This window comes from Dermacentor albipictus, chromosome 5, assembly GCF_038994185.2.
Source record: "Dermacentor albipictus isolate Rhodes 1998 colony chromosome 5, USDA_Dalb.pri_finalv2, whole genome shotgun sequence".
Classification (NCBI taxonomy): Eukaryota; Metazoa; Arthropoda; class Arachnida; order Ixodida; family Ixodidae; genus Dermacentor; species Dermacentor albipictus.
In genome coordinates, this window is record NC_091825.1 from 12,901,129 (window position 1) to 12,907,323 (window position 6,195).

General features: G+C 47.4%; 1 protein-coding gene across 5 annotated transcripts in view; it reads right to left on the minus strand.

Moving 5' to 3' along the window:
- LOC135918035 (solute carrier family 41 member 1-like) overlaps nt 1-6,195 on the minus strand; it is a 640,016-nt gene that overhangs the window by 16,135 nt on the left and 617,686 nt on the right. The gene's annotated exons all lie outside the window — the stretch shown is intronic.

Consider the following 6,195-nt stretch of genomic DNA (forward strand, 5'->3'; position numbering starts at 1 on the left):
AGCTCAATTTCATGCGTTATCAGCTCGGTTCTACCCGGCCGATCGCTGAATCTGTCGATATATTCCCCTAACACCCCTTTTAGCTCATCTAGCTGCTCGGGTCTTAGAGCGTGCGAGCTTACCGAGTGTTGTACTACTTCTTCTAGGCCGATTTCAGAGTTGGATGTCGCCCTATACTCCTTAAACTTGGCACTAGTGCCATCCGGCTCTTTGACGGTATAGTTAACGACTCCGCTCCGCTCTACATACGGCTTCATCAAATTACAGTGATATATCCTCGCTTCCTTCCTGCGACCGGGCATTCTCAAATCATAGTTAGTATCTGAAAGTTTGTGCAACACTTTAACCGGCCCGTCCCAGTGAACTTCAAGCTTGTTCTTTCTTGAAGGTTTGAGGATCATTACCTGGTCTCCGGCGTTAAACGTACGAAGCCTCGCATTCTTGTCGTAATAGAATTTGGCGTTCTTTTGAGCTAGTGCCATGTTCTTTCCGACTAGTTCTTGGGTTGCGCTTAGCCGTTCCAGTAAATTTAGCATGTATTCAACCACGGTTCGACTCTCCCCTCTTTTCTCCCACATCTCTCTTAACATTCTCAGTGGAGACCGGAGTGTCCTCCCATACACTAGTTCTGCTGGTGAGAATCCTGTCGCTTCATGTGGAACCATTCGCAAAGCAAACAAAGTTGCCGGCAGACAGTTCTCCCAGTCCTCCTTGTGCTCGTAACAGAGCGCACGCAAAACTCGCTTAAGCACCGAATGCCACCTCTCTACACGGTTTGACTGAGGGTGATAGACAGAACTGTGTATTAACTTTACCCCGCACTTTTGCAAGAATGTGGAAGTCAGTGCGCTCGTGAATACTGACCCTTGATCTGCCTGAATTTCGGCTGGAAACCCAACTCGTGCAAACACTGTCAAAAGCGCGTCTACTACTTCGGTGGAGCTGAGCTCTTTCAAAGGGATTGCTTCTGGAAACTTGGTAGCCGGACACAGCATGGTAAACAAGTACCTGTAGCCTGATTTTGTTTTTGGAAGAGGCCCTACCGTGTCTATTACAAGTCGTCTGAAAGGCTCTGTTATTAAGGTCACTACCTTCAGTGGAGTTTTCCATGTCTCTCCTGGTTTACCAGAACGCTGGCAGGTGTCGCATGATCTTACAAAGTTTTCTACATCTTTGAAACAGCCAGGTCAGTAGTATTCCATAAGCAATCTTTCCTTTGATTTGTTTATGCCTAGGTGGCCGGACCACCCATTTCCATGACAAAGACTCAAAAGGTCCTCCCTATACTTAGTAGGTATGACTAACTGATCTAAAATCCTACCCTTTCGATCTCTGTAATGCCGATACAACAATCCTCCTCTCTCATGTATCGTTACGTTGCGCCTAGCAATGCCTTCTTTAGCTGTGTCATGTAATTTAGCTAAGCTCTCATCATTCTTTTGCTCAGCTGCCAGTGACTCTCTATCCACGCGTAAGAGTTGATCAAAGTTCTTTGAGGCCGGTGATAATAACGACCCTGTCTCGCTTGTGAGCGCGTCTACTTGCTCTTCCTGCAGGCTAGAACCCTGACACTCTAGTGCTACGCTCTCATTGAGCTGGTCAGCTGGCAGGCTCTCCTCAACTGTTCTTTTGTTCCTCGGGCCTAGCTCGGATTCAGGTATTGAAGTTATCCCGTCTTCTGCTTCCGCTGGAGGAGCTTGAGCATTTTCAGCCGAAAGCGCCGCGATCTTACGAGCTTGGCCTCGGGTCAATGCCTGTACTATGCGCTCTCCCAGTTTGAGCCCTCTGTCACGCAGTAACTGATTCGAACGATTCGAAAAGATGTAGGGATACTGTAGTGACAAAAATTTGGAAACTGCAGCCTCAGTCTCTAGCTCCCCGAATGGTCCACTGATTTTGACTTTGGCGATGGGCAGACACACGCTGTGTTCTTCTACAACCTGTTTTATCCATGCTACGTCTCCGGTGAAGTCATCTACCGTCACGTAAGACGGATGGACAATGTCCAGCGTGGCGGCACTGTCTCTTAGCACTCGGCATGGTTTTCCATTAACTTGCAGGTCGTGGAGATATGGACTTAAAAGTTCCATATTCTCATCTTTTTCCTCCACGTAGGAAAAAACTACGCTAGACTTCTCGCAGTTTACAGTTATATGTCCCAGTTTGTGGCATTTGTAACAGCGAATTGGTCTAACAGATTCGAATTTTCTTTTCTGTTCTTTTTGTGCGGTTTCTCCATTAAGTTTCTCCTCGCTCTTTTCTGCGGGCTTTTCCGCCATGTCTACAGGCTCTGATCGTCTAGTTTGCGCACCCTTTTTGAACGGAAATGGTTTCCGCGGTCCATTTCGACCGTCCCAGTTTCCCTCCTCGGCGTTCAACTTTCTTCGGGTTGCGTACTCTTCGGCTAATTCAGCCGCCCTTTCCACAGTGTTTACATTACCTCTGTCTTGCACCCACAGTTTCACAGCTTGGGGGATGGTTTTGTAAAACTGCTCTAGACACATGCATTCAATGATCATGTCTCTGCTGTCGTACGCTTCCGCGCTTTTAAGCCACTCGACTAGGTTGGCCTTTAAGCTATATGCAAACTCCGGATAGCGCTCGCTATCTTTCTTGCCTGTGCTCCTAAACCTTTGCCGAAAAGCTTCGGCTGAAAGTCGGTATTTCTTCAGGAGACTAGCCTTAACTTTTGCATAATCATATGCATCCTGCACACTCAATCGGGCGATTACTTCCGCAGCCTCACACGGCAACATAGACAGCAACCGCTGTGGCCATGTACTCGGACCGAAGTTGATCTTCTCGCAGGTCCTTTCAAAATTGTTTAGGAACAAGCCTATGTCGGTCCCGACCTCAAATGGCTTTAGCCTGTCCATGCGGTGACGATTCTGCCTCACTTGTTCGTCCCAGAGCGCCTTCACTTCCTTGAGACAACTCCAAACGTTTGCTTTCAAGTTCAAGTTGCATTTTTCTTAACTGAAACTCGCGATCTTTATCGCGTTCCTCTTTCTCTCGCTTTTCTCTGTCCCGTTCTTCTCTTTCTCTGTCCCGTTCTTCTCTTTCTCTTTCCCGTTTCTCTCTCTTTTTGAGAAGTTCCATTCCCATTTCAATATCTTCCTCACTGGCCTGATTGGAAATCAGCTCCAATAATTCCGATTTGAGCATTTCCTTGCGTACATCTAGGCCCAGTTCCTCACCAACAATCAACAACTCGTCTCTCAGCAGTGTCCTTAACTCCATGACTGCTTCTTTACTGCCTTGATTCTGCTCTCTAAATCTTGCTAGGAAAACACAACCTAGCTAACACACAACAATCTAGCTTCCCTACTGTTCTAAACAGAACAACCCCAAAATGAAGCCTAGAGAGTCAAAGCAAAAACCAAGCACTCACCGCAGATACAGCACCATGTCGCAAAGTCCATCTCACCGCTGTCAGCCAGTTGTCAGGATTGGGGGCTCAATCCCATCGCTCGTGGTCCTTTGCCAAGATTGCAGTACGACATGAATTCGAAGGTAGCTGGCCCATGCCGTCGTCCATCTTATTTACGCTGAGGACGTCGATGAAGTGAAGAACTGCTTCTCATCGAGAACGAGGAATATGGGTTTATTTACAGAGATTAAATCAGTCTAACATGACTGCTTGAAAAAGAAGAGTGTCAGTCCAACATGACTGCATGAGAGAAGTAAATCAGTCTAACATGACTGCTCAAGAGAAGTGTCTCAGTCTAACATGACTGCTCAAGAGAAGTGTATCCAGCATTCGCACAACGACAGTTTTTATACACTCGGTCCGCCGGCCATACGAGGCGGCGACTGTTCGTTTACTTATCGTCAACTTGCTGCCGCTCCGCGGAACCGTTTACGTACACAAAGGCACACACATTCCGATGCCCAAACGACGGCGTTGGAGGGGTGCCGTTCCGGGAAGTATCGGTGCCAATCGTGGGTAGCTCGTTGTCTTGCGTCACGGACAAGGCATGAGAAGCACCAAAATATGGCTTTCCCGCGGCAGCTTGTCCATGCGTGTCAGATCAGGTCCACGTTGGGGAACTGCGGAACCATTGTTCACACACCGAACTCGTTCCGTCACAATGTCGATGGGGCTGGTGGAAGGAGGCGGTTTTCAGCACAAAGGCCACTTCTTCGAACGCCTCCTAGCTGCAGTGACGGAGAGGGTGCGGAATGCGCGTCTTGCCCCCTTGTCGTTATTGGGTGGCAATTTTGCCTTGCAGCTCGCCATTCTTAACAAGACATACATTTTATACACCGCACTGCTTGCTCTGCGTCCAAGCAATCTCTCTCGGTTGCGAAAAAGAGCTACATCGCTGATCTGCCGAGTGAACCCCTAAACTCGGAGCCAGCAGGCATGCGTCTGAATCAGTGTCTCGGATAGAGCGTAATGTTAGTGCAATATCGGAAGCAACGACGCGACCAAAACCTATATTCGATTCGAACAATTCGATTCACATCGCTCAATCAGAAGCCTTATTTTCAGCACGCATGCTTATATCCTACCGTTTTTCTTCGGGCGAGGATATCCGTCCACAGATAAATAAAAACAGTTGCTTGCACTCCGGTCTTTCTCACTGGCAACACAGCACCGCAACGAACTTGGATTACGCCGTTCATGCGCGACTAGCACGGATGTCGTCGCTCGAACAGTGGCTGCTGTTGCCATTGCTACGCGGTCCTTACAAACATTACACCGGACGTTGTCAGCATGTACTCAAAAGGACATAGAAGTCACATTTCACGTACTGAAGAACACAAGACAGGGTGACGCAGCACGAAAACACAGCCAGAACGTGAGCCGACATCACGAGCCAGTGAGCAGCTTCGAGGTGTACCTAAGCCTTTTTCCGCACTTGAAAACGTAACTCTTGCAATCATCGTTGTCAGCAAAGTGATCACAGCTAATGTACTTGAAGGTGAGATACAGTGAGCTTCAGGCATGCCTATAACACTTTCTGGAAGGAGATACGGGAAACAAATTGACGAAACGCTGTCACGGAACTACACTTCACAGGCGTAAACAAACCGTCAGCCATGAGCACTGCCCGCTCCGCCGAACGCGCCCGATCGCTGGCGAAGCGCACAGCCGCATGGGAAGCGCCACGTGACCAACCTGTATCGGCGGAGGGGAGTTTTTTAAAACTCCCTGTCGGAGTTTCACGGGAGAACAAGATCTTTAAGCGGAGTAAAATCGCGTCATGTCGCCTTAATACTCCCGCAGCTAGCCAGCGGAGTGAAACGAGGGAATGGCGCTGTTTTGGTCCCATACATCGGAGTAAATATTTGAGGAGGGGAGGTTTTAGGGCACATCACCTCTTAAAAACTCTCAGCTGGGTTTATTTTCGTTTACAGTGTAGCAAACGTTGGTGAGGAACCGTGTTCAATGCTTTAGCGAAATCCAGGGATATGGCATCAGTTTAAAGGTTGCTGTCGAAGTTAACATGGAGGTCGTGAACGAAAATGGCCTGCTGCGCTTCGCAAGAATACGCTTTTCGAAATCCATGTTGACCAGGGCTAAAAAGCAGATTGAATCTAAAAAAGTTCATTATATGCGTGTATATGACGTGTTCCGTGATTTTGTAAACGGCACAAGAAGGGATTTGTCATTCCCCTTCTTCCACGATGAACTGCCTAAAATGCTTACGCACAGTGCTTGTCAATTTTGGCAAATATTAAACCCTCACGAGGCGCGCATGATCAGCGTGTTAAATACACATGGCGAATTGGTCTGCGAAGTGAGTGCGCTGAAATTTTCAATGCGGCTTTTTTCTCTGTATTTACTAATGAGACTTTAACTGCAGACTTACCCACATCTACTAACATAACTAAGCGTATGTCACCATTTATATTCTCGGCAGACGGCGTCACCTCGATCCTTCACAACATAAAGCTTTCATTGTCAGCAGGTGTGCATGGTATTAACTCCAAACTTTTAAAAAATATATAATAAACACATCTCTGCCGTGTCCCTAACATTGTTGTTTTCGCAGTCACTCTTCTCAGGCATCTTACCATTCGACTGGAAAGTGGCCAAGGTTGTTCCAGTCTTCAAATCAGGTAACAGTGACAACCCATTAAATTATCGTCCTATATTTTTACCTAGTGGCATTTACAAAACCATGGAACACGTCATATACTCGGATATCATGAACTTTTTAGATTCAATCTGCTTTTTTTTAACCC